This window comes from Dermacentor albipictus, chromosome 1 (assembly GCF_038994185.2).
Source record: "Dermacentor albipictus isolate Rhodes 1998 colony chromosome 1, USDA_Dalb.pri_finalv2, whole genome shotgun sequence".
In the NCBI taxonomy this organism is placed as follows: Eukaryota; Metazoa; Arthropoda; class Arachnida; order Ixodida; family Ixodidae; genus Dermacentor; species Dermacentor albipictus.
This window is the reverse complement of record NC_091821.1, coordinates 447,529,102-447,544,502: the sequence shown is the minus strand read 5'-3', so window position 1 is coordinate 447,544,502 and position 15,401 is coordinate 447,529,102. Positions and strand designations below refer to the sequence as shown.

The 15,401-nt window shown below is 47.7% G+C and overlaps 1 protein-coding gene across 2 annotated transcripts in view; it reads right to left on the bottom strand.

Annotated features, from left to right (window-relative positions):
- Positions 1 to 15,401, bottom strand: part of LOC135915321 (cholinesterase 2-like) — an 85,359-nt gene that overhangs the window by 32,220 nt on the left and 37,738 nt on the right. The window lies entirely within an intron of this gene.

The following is a 15,401-nucleotide window of genomic DNA, read 5'->3' as shown; positions in this document are numbered from 1 at the left end:
GGCGGTGCACATATACAGATCCGCCGCCACCGATCTGGCTCTCTGATTGCCACCGCACAGGGGTTGCATTGGAGGAGGAGCGAAGAAAGGAATTAAGTTCGAGCCGGCGCTTTGACAACCGGAGACTCGCAGGAAGAGGGGGGAGGGGGGCGGCGTGTACACCCAGCGGCAAACGATGGGGGCAGAAGCGCGCGCAGCAAGCGGACAACACGATAAAGGGAGGAGGGAAGAGATAGCAGCGACTGACTGATGCCGCTGACGCCGATAGTGAGTCAACCCCAGCTGCGGAGTTGGTTTCAGGGACAACGCCGCCGATGCCGACACAAACAATATGATACCCTCGCTTCCGCAGCGCTAAGAATCAGGTCTAGCCGTGGGAAGGTGGTCACGTATTCGTCGACGTGCCGGGGCCTACGTGAAATAGCCGGCGCGTCTGCAACTGAAGAGCACCCTATCCGCCACACAAGAACAGGGGGGGGGGGACCCTTTCCTCCTCTTTCTGCATGGCGGCGACGGTGTTCTATGCAGTCACGTTATCTTGACTCTCTAGCGGCGTCAGCGGCATCGAGCGGTATCAGTCGGTCGCTGCTAGCGCTTGGGGGATGAAAGGGTGGCGGAGCTGGTTACGAGGCCGACGACAACGCCGACGACGACGCGAAACCCAGGAACGGACGCCAAAGAGCTGCGCTCTAAAACAAGGGAGCGTCACATCGAGCCTTACTCGTAGCCGCTCGCCATCGCCGCATTCCCGCCACACACGGTGGTAACGCGGACTGACTTCAGCAGCTGACGCTGCCGTCGAGCTTAGCCCTTCCCAGCTCAAGCCACCCTGACACCCCCTCGGAAGGGCAGATTAGAGTGCCCACGTGGTTGCGGATGCCGTGACCGCCGGCAGCTCTACGGATGCGCAGGCCGTCTCTCCTTCGCTCCTCCACCGCTTTCCGCTTCATGCTTTCACTGTAGCCTCCTCCTCCTCCTCTTTCCTCCTTGCGCTTTCTTCGCTCTCGCAAAAGCCCCTCAATAAACTTATTTACAAACTTCGTTTTATTTAGGGGCTTTTGCTCTGACAGAGGCAAGGTGCCTCTTTTTTCTTTCCCTGCTGAGCTCCGCGTTCATTCTTTCATCCTTCGCTCTGCTCGTTCGTTCGGTTATGCTGACGGCGCCGAAGTACGCTGACGCCGACGGTTAACGTAGGAACGCGTGCTCTAAAAAGCAGGGACGAGATTTACACGACCGGATCCGTTACAAGCATAGGCAGCGGTACAATGTAGAGAGAGAAGTTTTGAGGAAGAGAAAAAAAGATGAAAGAGACATGCATAAAAATGCTAGAATGAAAAGCTTGTATAGCATACCTGAGTAATTCAAGCAGGCTAGATGACTGTATGTCACCGCCCAGTTTCAGAGGGCATGCCAATAAATAAGAATAATAATCATCATCCTCCGGGGTAGCGGCACCGCCGGTCGTGCGGGGGAGAGGAGAGAGGAGAGGAAGAACCAGAAAGCTGGCCTTCGCGCATCTGCGGCTGCGGGATAATGAGGATGTAAACGCTTTTTGCGGATAGAATAGATTTGAATTGCGCTACGTACGTATGCGCATGCTGCTTCTGAAACCATGATGCGTTTAAGGCGTCCGTCTTAATTACTCGCTAGGAGGCAGCAATTCCGCTTAACAAAAGGCTCAGTATAATTTTTGTGCGCCCGCGCTTGTGTGTGTGTGTGTGTGTGTGGGTGTGCGTGTACTCATACTTCGATTCTTTATGCACTCGCACAAAGCTTCGCTGTATATAGATTCAAACTCGTTGGATCTACTGCATTTTTCTTATTCGCCTTTGGGCATGCGTGCGTCTAGCTGAGGGCGTATATATAGGCAGACGAAGACACGACAATGAAGACGACATTGATTATGACGACCTCGGCTGTCCCATGTCTTCGTGATCATTAAGTAATGACTAAAGAATAAAAACAAAAACCAGTATCGATATCCGAAGCGCTGTCAGCACTCGGCATTCCCTGCTGCTGGAGAACAGCAGAAAACTCCGAGACGTAGAGGTGTCGTCTTTCAACGAGAAAGTTCGGATGTCAGTGGCAGAGAATCTCCCCACTCTTAGGACACATCTTTTCAGAACAAGAAAACAAACATGGTGTGATAGGCCCGCAAAACCGCCTTTGTGAGACAGAAAAGACCTGATGTTTTGGCTAATGCACCGCGACAATTTCTTCAGGGCATTGCGTGAGTGAAGCCCGTGGTCTACAATACACGAAAATTATCAAGTCGAACATATTAACCGACTAGTACGGAAAACTTATTACGTCGGACAAATGTTCGTTGCTTCCCTATCACAGGTGCCAACAAGAGTTCGTTGTTTCGAGCACCTCGAATGAACTTTGCCTGGGATTGTGAAAGTGCATCGAACGACGTGGTTTACGTCTACTTATGTTTACGTCTACTTTACGTCTATTTATGCTAATGAAACGCACTGAAGAGGCGAGTAAAATCAACAGCTTGTTCATTATTGACAACGGCACCATGAAGTTATCGGCGGAATTCTATAAAATGAGCTGATTTGGGAACCACTAAGACGGCGTAGGAGTCAAAACATTTTGTTTCCCGCGGAAAAAGCCAATATATTTCAATTTTTTCCCCAGTTGTTGCCATAATTATCCACACGTCTAAGGTGCTGTGGTCAGAATTCGACAATACTACGCACGAAGTGCTAGCCATGCGGACATCGAAGTGCCATGGTTAAGACACTATTGAACGATGGAGCCTCTACATGGTCCTCACGTGTGTGCATTGCTGACACATGCTGTTTGGACGTTCACGCTAAACGAAAAGTACACACTTACACAGTTTATAAGCTACTGACAAGCCTCCCGTCACGCGTACATGCCGAGTGGGGTTATGACCACACAAGGATTACAACCTTTGGGAACAGCCGAACCTGGCGTACGTGGCTTGTACTGCATTCTGAAACAGACGGCGGGTATACAGTCGGCTCTACGGATTATGCAGTTTGATAGGGGGGGGGGAGGCGGAATGCAAATGCACAAGTTTCTCATGTGGCCGTTAAAAGACCACGCGCAGCGTGAAGACCCGTGGCGGGGCTAAATGCGGAATTCGCATAATGACCCGTGAACTGGACTTTTTTTTTTCCTTTTTAAAGGTTTACCTGGCCTTTGGAATGGAACAGCTGTACACCTCGAACGAAAAAAGAAAAGCTGGTGTTGCGAGCGAACGTCGCACTAAGCTCGACGCCCGCGCCGAATTCAAAGTCGCCTGCTTAGTCGGCTACGCGACTTTGAACAGTGAACATTGAATACACGAGCAGACGACCCAGAAAGCAAGCCGGGCGAGGCCTGTAGTGGAAGCCGCTTGCGGCTTGATAAAAGGCTGCCGTTCGGCGTGTTCAACTCATTTAGCTCACTCGCGACATAGCTGACGGTCCGCTTGTTCTGGCCGCTACTATAGTTTAGCTCCTGCGCAGGCTTTTGAAAGGTACTTATTTCAGGCACTCGCCCAGCATATCGATCTATTGCTCCGCGCCCGCTTAGTTTGTTCTGGCTCCCTCTAGAAGCGTCGGTGTGGTCGGGACGCCGCACGCTTACGTTCCTTCGTTTAAAATGCTGATTGGGTTTGGGCCACTTTGCCAAGGGCCGACCGCTCCGAAGAGGATGGGTGAAAAATGAGTTCGTTTTACTTGTGCCTCGAGCGCCGAAAGACTTGGTTATGTTCCGAGTGCGCGAGCTATGTGTCAGTTGATTATACATGCAAGACCTGGGCGCTAACCAATGCAACGATTTCTTATGCAAAATGAGTTGGGTCGAAAATATAGCGCCACTCTTGACCTCTGGCCTGAGGACGCTAGTGAGCCTTAGGCAAAAGAAAAGATTTGAAAAAAAATGAAAAGAGTGTGGACTTACTTTTTACCCCCGCCAGTTTGGGTGCTACTGGGAAACTGGTTTCCGAGCCATTCAGTATACCCGCTATTTCCTGCGCAGTATTGGTGCAACCCCCCGTGATTTCGATCCCTGTGAACTGCGATTAGTCAATAAGTCATTAAGTAAAGCTATGCCTAGTCCATCGTTACTTCTTTTAGGACGTGGCTAATGACTGACAACACCGACACTGGCAAACAGTGCACGATGTATGCATCGTTCGAGTGTTTACGCAGTCAAAGATCGTGGATAGCCTACGGCAGGGGATTTTCGAACATTGACCGTGCACACGCATGTTCACGAACTTAAGCGCGCTGGATTAAACCTCTGCGCTGCAAGGAACCCCGTGAAGAACTAACATCACTTACATTGCACACATGAAGATATGAGACTCTGGCTACCTGAAGGCGCATACATTCTTTGCTGGTCGACCTCGAATCAGTTTAGGAGTCTTTTATGCGAAGCATATTACGAGAGCTCAACCCCAGCTCCTCAGGCGCGGCGGTGTCGCCTTGAATACCACGTGACACCGTGACGTCACGACAGAGGAGGAGTGGCTTTGGCTCAACTCTTGCAAGATGGGCTGGGTGGGAATCGAACCAGGGTCTCCGGAGTGTGAGACGGAGACGCTACCACTGAGCCACGAGTACGATGCTTCAAAGCGGTAGCGCCTCTAGTGAATGCGGTGTTGCCTTAGAAAGGAGCTGTTTCTAAGGCTCAGGCGTGCGTCGCTTGCTCAGGCGCATATTTCGTTGCCGCGCCGAACGCTGCGTTGCTCGACGCTCACCGCGTCCAATGCGGGGCGTCCAAGGCGAAGCAGAGTAACGCATGAGTTGTTTCTTCGTCTAGCCGAACCAAATATAGCCAAGCAACAGCAGTTCACCAAGCTAAACAGTGGTTCAACAACCAAAATAAAGGCTAGTATGCTTCGCATCCTGGGCTTAACCTTACCTAAGCCACAGCCATTTTTTTAATGATATTTTTAGCTGTTCTCACAGAAAAAAAGGTAAAAAGAGAACAGGATGGCATACAGTTCAGTACTGCGAAGTCGCAGGATGCATAGTGTTGAAGAAGAGCACATGGGGTCGAAAAGACGACGAAGCACTGGATTGTGTGTATACGGTCTCCTCCGTCTTGGATCGGCAATTATAAACTTTCTCTAAGTATATCTTCCTTCCTGTATTATGTTCCGAAGACTCTATATACGGTCTCCTCCGTCTTGGATCGGCAATTATAAACTTTCTCTAAATATATCCTCCTTCCTGCATTATGTTCCGAAGACTCGTTCTAAGAACGCGTGAGCAGTTCGTTCAGGCGACGCGTAGGCGCCTGTATGGGCTCAACTACTGTTAGATCGCTCTGATATGTTCTAGTACTCTATAGCTAGAATATAAAGAACACGTGCTTGAACTGCAAACAAGCGCCTACGTGAGATATCATTAGAATATATCATGTGACGTAACCGTGAATGTTATGGCACGTGAAGCCCGTACTAGCTTTTCTCATGCATCGACAACAACGGACTGATCTTTCTCTGGCGGGAATGAAAGTGCAAAACATTTGAAAGCGAAGCTTTCTTTGCCTCTTCCTTCGACTTTGACACTGCTGCTGTTGCTGTCGCTGTCTTGCACGCCACGTCGCGCGGTGGTTCAGAGCGCGCATATTCATGGCGGGAGCGTGGTAGAGAGGAAGGGCCACGCGAGAAACTCGTTTGGACCTTTTTATCGCGTCGCGTTTTCTCAATGCCTTCTGTAGCTCCCTAGACCTCGCCGCAGGACCTTCTTAGGAGCTGTCATTATCCGTGACACCTAGAAAAAACATTACAGAAACCGCAGTGCCTACCTTTCTACTAACCTGCAGCCATCCCGAAGAGGGGGGTTGTAAATGGAATGGCATAGAGGAGGTAGGGAGAGAAAGCAGAGAAAGCGTAGAACAGGAGCAGTCACGAAACCAGTGAATGACAGCCTTGCGACTTTTCTCTTGCAGTTACCATCCATGATAGGATGAGGTGAGAGGGAAAGACGACTTGAGAATACGAGGAATTCTTATTAATAAAGGGACTACAGGAGCTGCGGAGCAACTGAATAAATTTAAGTTCAACGTCCGGTACGGTGCGTTTCAGCTATTTCTGAAAAATAAACACCATGCAAATTTGTCAAGCGGACAACTGACGCACGATGTGCAGGTGATAAAGCCTCATGAAAGCATCCTAGCATCTAGGTTACACTACGGAAGAGGTTGCGCGTTAAATCGACACTTCTGTACCTGCCGCGGTGGCGTTGCGACTGCGGCATTATTGGAGGTTGCGACTTCGATCCAGATCACGGCGGCCGCATCTAGACGGTGGCGAAAAACGAGAACGCTCGCGTACTTAGATTTCAGTGCACTTAACGAACCCCAGAGGGGCAAAATTAATCGCGAATCCGCCACTACGGTGTGCCTCATAATCCGATTGTAATTTCGGCATGTATGGTCACATATATCAACTAAATTTACCAATTTCGTCGCAGCGCGATGTGCCTTGTGAGGCAATGACAATGTTAACTTTCTCGGAGGTTATGAACGGCGGCGCACAACAAAGTCCCAAGAAAACGCATCTCGCTGTGTGTTCAGTGTACTACGCAGACAAACTGAAGTGGTGCACGCAAGGTGAAGTTTAACATCAACTCACTGCTCTTGTATTACGCTAAATGCTTAAGAAATTAAATATTCCCCGTTATTATGATCGCTAATTATCCTCAATCAAAAGAAGCAGCACGAAGAGCTTCGATTACATCGATTGTGCCTGGTATCCGCATAATTGTTTTTGATGTGCTTTGTTTCATGGATCCGACACTCTTAAGTGCGCAAGCATTTTTATGCGTACCCAACGAGGAAACCCTTCCGTCCGTGCCTCCGTCCGTCTTTCGCGTAATGGCCGAACTACGCGTGCGCTTGCAGGCGCGCGTGCGCTTGCATCCGCGCGGTTCGCGTTTGCCGCGCCTCTCGAGGATTGGTGGTGTGAAGCTACAAGCATAGCTACAAGAGTCGCGCCAGCGCGCGCCCACTTGGCTCATTGTTTTTGCCTTGGCAGACATCGTTTCGTATTATTGTGAGGCAGCCAGAGCACCCATATTTGTCCGCAGAAGATATCTGTGCTCGCGCCGCGCTTCGACGCGTACGATCTGTCCCGCACCACTTGCGCATGCGTGAGGCCTGTCGGAGCGAGATTCCGCGCTTCGGCAAGCATACTTGTAGCTTGGCCTGCAGACGACCGCTTTCAAGAGATGGCCCGCTGCAGCGAGAGAGATTGACCTTCGTGCTGCCTCTCGCTTCAGCGCGAACTGAGCGGCGAGAACACAGCGCACGCGAAACTACCAGCACTGTCAGCACGAAGCCATTGCACAGTACCCGCGCGGCTGCGCCATACGCAGCTGCCGCCGGAGTGTGGTTGACGCTTGATAATGGTTCGCATCGAGAAGAGGCAGCGGCATCGACCACGTATACGTACGAAGTCTACCAAACGTGACGCTGCTCAATTACGTCACTTACTACAGCACGCATCAGCCAGTGCTCATCTTCCACGAAGAAGCGGGTCCGTCCAAGCGCACCATCGTCCAATTTTAATATAACGAATGAATGAATGAATGACCTGTATTCCCCTTTTAACAAAGGGGAGGGACCGGGAGGAGAGAGGGAGGTCTAAGTACTCCCTAGATAAAGAAGAAACGAAGAAACGAGAGAAGAAGAACCAAACAAGAGGCACTGTACATAATCGATGTTACATATATTTGCTTCGTTTACAAAATGTCTCTCCTCATTTGATTCCACGTCCACATCCTCTCGGAGTTGGTATCTATAACATGAGTGTTTTCTACGTGGCTCAGGTGAGGTAGTGTGAGATATGAAGTGACTCCGTGCACCGCATACATTAGCAGATGGCCATTTTTAGTAACCATAATCGTATAGCTGATTTACTGCGGCAAATGCTATCTCAGAAGGCGAAATACTGATAATTAAGAAAACTACGAGGCGCAGTGCCTATACATCATTCTTAGGCTCGCAGGTATTTTCTTCTTTGGAGCCGTGTGCCATTGGCGGGTTGTCATTGCTAATAATATATGTATTTGCTGTCATGATTGACCACTTCCCCTTAATCGTTTTATATCGCTGAAGAATGGCTTGCACAGTGAAAGCGTTCTAAGTTAACTTTCCAAAATTTGCTACTCTTTAAAGGAAATGTCGTTATCGACAACATGAACGCTAATGAGCTGAGTAAGTTACTAGGGCGCTGCACGTTTACGTCAGCATAATAATGATGTTGATGATGAACCCGCCTTCGCAAAGCAGTTCGGACGATACACTCTTAGAAAAATTTACACCCTTTGGGGTGTATCTTGTCCCTCAACGATAATCGTCATCTGTCTTGCCCGCGTTTCCTTTCTTTAACGCTGCGAGACCGGTACTTCCCGTCACGAACGGCATGCGCGTTATCACTGTGACGCAGCATTCTCGGCAGGAAAGCAGCGAGCGCCGAGTTTAAAGAAAGGAAACGCAAGCAAGGCAGATGACGATTATTGTTGTGGGACTAATATACACCCCAAAGGGTGCAACCGTTTTAAGAGTGTAATGCAATTCGTTAAAGTAGGCGCCAGGCACACTCTAAGAAAAGTTTGCACCCTTTGGAGTGTATCTTTGCCCCACAACGATAATCGTCATCTGCCTTGATGCGTTTCCTTTCTTGAAAACGCTGCGCCCGCTACTTTCCTGTCGGGAATGCTAGGTCTCGCTGATAACACGCATGCCGTCCATTACTGGAAAGTACCGGGCTCGCAGCGTTGAAGAAAGGAAACGTGTCAAGGCAGATGACGATTATCGTTGTATGGGAGATATACACCCCAAAGGGTGCAAACTTTTTTAGAGTGCAAGAGTGGTGGAGAAGATGTCACGAATGAAGGCGGGTTACCAATGAGAAGCAGTTATTACGAACAAAGAGCTTTTCACGATGGTCTCCTGAATATTATCCTATTCGCTGAGCAGGTGATGACAGGTTTTACCAGACGCTCTTCATCCATGTCTCGCAAAGTAGGTGGTCTTGAAGTGCACAATTTTCTCCGTGTTGATTGACGTCTATTTTCGATAAGATCCAGGATGCGGGTCCCAGACATGTGTCCTAGCGCTCCTATTTCGAGCATAAAATGCAACCTCATCGCCATCACGGCGACCGCAGAGTGAGCTGCTTCATTGGTGTGTCGCCCCCATCTCTCCTTACCATAATTCGTCCTGACTGCCACTTCCTATGCCCTGCAGGCGAAAGACGAAAAACATGAAGCGGCTGTGTCCATTCAAATGAATAACGAAAGCGTCTTTAATCGATAAATAAACACAAAATAAACAAATCGTCCCGAAGCAGGGTCTAACACTGTGAGTCAAAATTGAGACGGCTTGACTTTTGGCGGGACGCTTTGTGCCCAGAAGCTATTATATGCAGCTTTTTTGTTAACAAATGCGCTCAATTAGGATAATTATATGTAGACAGAATCAAACAAACGACTTCAACTTTTTGTTCTGTAAGCAAATAAACATATGGATAGGCTACATAGAGCGATTACCTGACAGACATATATATATATATATATATATATATATATATATATATATATATATATATATATATATATATATATATATATATATATATATATATATATATATATAAACGAGAAGAAAGCAGGTTAACCGACGGGCCCGCTTTTTCACAACCATTATCAGAAGCCAAAAACAACACCAAGGGCAACACAGGGGAACTTACTTGCCTTTGCTGATTGATTACAAAAATGATAAATTAACGGAATTGAAAATGGATAAAAACTCATGAGCCGTTCCACTCGTGAAGCTGTTTAGCCCATGACACGGAGGTGACACATAATTTTAAACAAAGGTACAAACTGATTTATTGTCTTGACGGGTGGTCATTGTGACGAAAGGTACGCAGACTCATTTATTGTCTTGATCGGTGGTCATTATTTCAGTCGCAACTGCAATCACACTCTTTGATAATGTCAAATTGATGCACGCACGCCGCTGGGTGGTCGGTTGGGCCATATCGATGTGGCATCGCAAGGGATATGTCTGCAACACGAAACATGTAAACGGCGCCCTTTTCGGCAGTGACACAAATCCACATTGAAGTCGCCGACAACACAACAGGGGTAGTTTCATCGCAGCTAATTCACTCAAAGTGAGTAGCCATGAACCTTACGGGACTGAGTCATTGCAGTTGTTTGTTAGCTTAAGGGGGTATGAGCTATTACTTTCGGGGGTGTGAGACATTGCTCATGGGGGTGGGGGATGAGCCATTGATTACGGGGGCATGATCCATTGATGACCGTTTTCGACTTGCTGTTCTGTATGTTGTATACGTCATTAGAAAAACATTAACCACTGTTCACTTCACTTTGATGACTGTATGTAGTCTCCGCTTTAGGGGCAATGAGCCAGTGCACGTTTTCCTTGCTTACAGGGGTATGAACCATTGATGATGATAATTTTTGTTCACAGAAAACAAAAATACATGGAACCCTTGGGATACACAGCTTCACTGAGAAAATAACTTGTCCTATAGGTGGGGAACAATCCCCCGTCTTCGTATTACACGTGCGATGCATGCTCTGCCAATTAAGCTACCGCGGCGCGGCTTTCTCATCCACTTTCTTGGGTATTTATGTTGTAATACTAGAACTAAACCTGATAGTGTAAGCCAGAGCCACCACTCACAAACCATGGCGACGGATGTTGTCCTTGGTGGCATTGCTTGATGGCTTCTTATGATATATATATATATATATATATATATATATATATATATATATATATATATATATATATATATATATCACATATATATATATATATATACATATATATATATATATGTATATATATATATACATATATATATATATATATATATATATGTATATATATATATATACATATATATGGCGCGGCTTTCTCATCCACTTTCTTGGGTATTTATGTTGTAATACTAGAACTAAACCTGATAGTGTAAGCCAGAGCCACCACTCACAAACCATGGCGACGGATGTTGTCCTTGGTGGCATTGCTTGATGGCTTCTTATGATATATATATATATATATATATATATATATATATATATATATATATATATATATATATATATATATATATATATATATATATATATATATATATATATATATATATATACACGCATGCAGAAGCCGCTTGTGGGTGAGTAGTGCGCAACTTCAAGCTGTGGTTTTGGCCTGGTGATGACGGCAGCGTACGTGAACGGAACCGGCGATGAAGGTGGCTGATTAGCGGGAGGTAGTGCATCGCTGACTTGGTCATGTATGACCCGTCGGAGTTCCGGGGACAAAGAGGACTCAGACGACTGGGCAGCAGGCAGCACTGAGAGTTGGCGTGCGACTTCTTCGCGAACAAATTGCTTGATTTGGTCGAGGAACGAACAGTGGGCGGTAGCAGCACGGGAACTGTCGGTTAAAGCCGAAACCGTGTCGTTCGGCGCGGCAGCTCGGGGCGTAGTAAGGCGATGTTTGTGGAGCTCATCGTAGCTCTGGCACAGGGTAATGACCTCGTCAGTGGTTTGAGGATTTTTCGCCAAGAGCATTTGGAAGGCGTCGTCCTCTATGCCCTTTATGACATTCTTGATTTTTTCAGAGTGGGGCATAGCGGGATTAACGCACTGGCAAAGGTCCACTACGTCTTCAATGTAGCTGGTGAAGTTTTCACCCTTTTGCTGAGCGCGACCACGCAAGCGTTGATCTGCGTGAAGCTTGCGCACAGCAGGGTGACCGAAGACTTCTTTGAAACTATGGGTAAATGCTGTCCAGGTGGAAAGGTTGCATTCATGATTCCGGAACCAGAGATTAGCGACTCCAGAAAGATGGAAGATGGAGTTAGTCCGCTTAGCTGTATCATCCGATTTGTTATGCGCACTCAAGTAATCTTATGGCGAGAGCCAATCCTCCATATCATGGTCGTCGCTGCCGCTGAAGACTGGAGGACCTCGTTGGCGTAGGGCACCGGAACAGACGACAGGCGACACCAGGGGAGGATCGAGCTGCGCGGCGTCCTGAGGCATGCCGGGAATGGTAGGGAGCGTCCGGCTGCGCAATTCCAGGTTAGTGAAGGGCCCAGCTTGTCCAGCAAATGTCAAGAGGCGTTATAGTTTAATTGGTAGAACCCTCAGGTAGTAGAACACCACAGCGAAAGGACACACAGCTTAGCCAACACAGGCATAAGGCTTCCAACCACTCGTTGTCGTCGTCTTTCTAGAAGTAGTGCCTGCTACTCGTTCTTCTCCAGTACAATATATATGTGAACAAAACACGTCTTTGACATAAGGATATGAAGACATCGCGATGACAAGGCAGAAAAGACCTGGCATCATATACGTAAGACGGACAAAGCACGTTCAAATGCGGGAACGCATCAAATAGGAAGACATTGGCAGGCAAATCATTCCATTTAGATTGGAGTAAGTGTTGCACTATGTTATTGAACGATACGTCTTTCCCGACATAAAAAATGAAGAAAGAAGCTGGGAAACAAACATAAAAAACAAGAGAGTTTTGATGAAAAGTAATAAATTTTGAAAGTAAAGTGAAAGGTGGCATGGTGGCATGGAGATACTGACCTGACATAAATGCAGACGACGAAAAGGAAAGCGCCATGCACTACAGTTTAATGCCGTACACTCAAGTATGCAAGCAGCCAACAGGCAAAACAGTAGAAGCAAACAAGAAAATAACAAAAAGGAACTTTGAGGTGTAGGTATAAAATGAAGAGAGTGCAGAAGAGGACGCGTCTCTTAATTGCCCTTCTTAATTAATACTTTGAGGGGTTCAAGCGTTGGCTGTAGTTGTCAAAAGAAAGCCAACTTTGCGAGTCCCTTGCTCCCAACAGCCAATTAAAGGAGAGGTTTAATGAGCAGTCCTAACTTATTATTCGCGCCGCATCGACGGGCACAAGAACAAAGGTTGTCAAGAAGGCCTTCATCACTGCACGCGCGTAGTGAAAAAAAAATGTATGAGCAACAGAAAAGTAAAAATAAATGTAAGAAAGCGGACGCACAAACGCTGACTGAAGAAATAACGCTCAGCGTTCAAGATATTAATTTGCCACTGCCCAAACTCCCGACTATATTAAAAGCAAGTAGAAAGGACAAGGCCTAGTACATGGCCGAAACTGGATTACTGCGGGTAAACTTTAGGTGGTTCTCTTCGTAGTGGACATTTCTTGCTGCATAACTTGTCATTTGAATCTACGCTTGCAGAGAGAAAACAGAGATAGCACCTCATTTTGAAAACGCCCGATCTTGGTGCTAACGCTGCGTCCGCTGATGTAGGTAGAAACTCCCCGAATGTAAATGTAACTGACCCGGGACCCTGTAAGGTAAAACTATTCCGATCTGCTGACGTCAAACTTACGCAACCAGTGAGGCAAGCATCGGCGGTAACCCAGAGCGTTGTTTTAAAAGCCTGATCAAGCGTACTCTTCGTTTACAGAAGGTGACATTTCGTTTTTTTTCTTTCAAAGCGCATAGAATTGCCTACATTGGGCAGCTTTTCTTATCTAATTGGCTGACAAGAGGCAAGAAGCACTCTCACATGGCGAATGTTTCTGTGGGGCCGAGTCAGCAGAGAGAAACTAGATAACCGGATGAGTAGGGTGGTGCCGGCTTCTGAGATTGGCCCACTTCCCCGTAATTATCTTTCGATGGCTGGTGGAAAATCGCTGCGGCCTGCAACGGAAGCTTAAAAATGCCGGCAGAATGGATCCTCAGCAAAGAAGGGCTGGCAAAGCTATCGCGTATACGTGCCGAAAGGGATCGATAACATCATACTGCCACGCAATATTTCTATTACACGCTACGTGTCATAGTAGTGGCTTTACAGCCACTACTATGACGCTGGCGCTCACATTGGTAAATTTGTTATGTATTAAAAGCAACGAAATATGCCGCGAACTTCGGCAAGCGACAAGCGGTACTCGCTAGCGCGCGCCGGACCTGCGCCGCGAGCGTAACACCGGTAAACAAATTTTTCAGCAACCAGAAAACTAACTATGCCTCGCTGCGCGCCATGCAATGCTTGGGCCGTTGCAGGCGACACAGCTGTGGGTGCTAGTAAACAAGAAGGGACTTTACTAGTAACCAGTTTATGCGCCCTCTATGATTTGCATCGCAACACAGCTGGCTCACGGGAACACAGTTGGAACGCCTTATCAGGCGAGGCGGTGCTCCCATTTATCTTAGTGCTGTGAAATCACTGCAGATGGCTTTCAAGAGTCCGCGCAGCGGGAGAAGTCTCCCCCGCCCCCCATCTTCTCTGCCTTGCGCACATTGAAAGACCGCGCCCTTCCTCCCTGCCTTACTCTCTTGCGCGCTCGACATCAAGCCATGACACTTCTCGTCTCATGATCGGACACTTTCAGTCTCACCTACGCCACACAGCGTGCGGGCGCGATCTAATCGGGGTTTAATGTTATATGCAACATCATGGCGACGGCGAGGCCGACCGCGGAAATTTGTTCGTAGTGTTCATATAGTTGCTATTGCAATACAAAAATTCAGGCGAAAGCTATCTATCCCACGATGAATGTCGACGTTAATGTGGTCAGCATTGACGCCATGTAGTGACACACCGTATAGCTGCCGCGGAAACGTGTCATGCACAGAGGTTGCTTCACATGGCGCGATTTTCAGTCAGCGACACAGCGATTTCCTCCGCTCCCCGACCGTCGCGTCCGTCGCCGCTCCCCGCGACTGGGTTCCGCCAAGTTCGTCGCGGCGCCGCTGAGTCGTAGCGATCCGTGCGATTTCGGGTGGGCAAACCGTTAACGCAGTCGAAATAGGGGATTTTTTGCCGACGTGTATTTCACGACGTCCTGTGCGGCGTCTCCGCAGTCGCGGAATGAGCAATTGTAAAGGTACAACGCTATTAAAGATCACAAAGCATAGTACTTAATCTACTCTTAAACACAATCAAAGATATGATAAGTTTCCGTGTTTTATTGTAACCATGGATGCATGAGTGCGTTGAGAGCAGGGGGCAACCTTAGACATCGCTCTCATGGAAATCCCGCCGTCGTCAACGCATGCGAAAGCTCGCAGCGAAAATCAGTCAGCAATGTGGCGGCAGCAACAATATTTTTCGCTCCAGTCGCTACATGTGAAACAGCCTTAAGGCGTCTACTGCAGCCGAGGTGCTCTCGCGCTTCCCTCTGGACAATCTACTCCATCTTGTAGCGCCACCGCGAAGTCTGCGCGTGACGCATGTGTTAAATATATACTAAGATAAGATTATCTTAGTATGTATGACGTGGGTCCGATTCCGCCGAACAGCGGATAGATTTTAATGATTGTTTTATCATTGAGGAGCTTCACATACCTACATAGTGGCACATTCCTTCACAT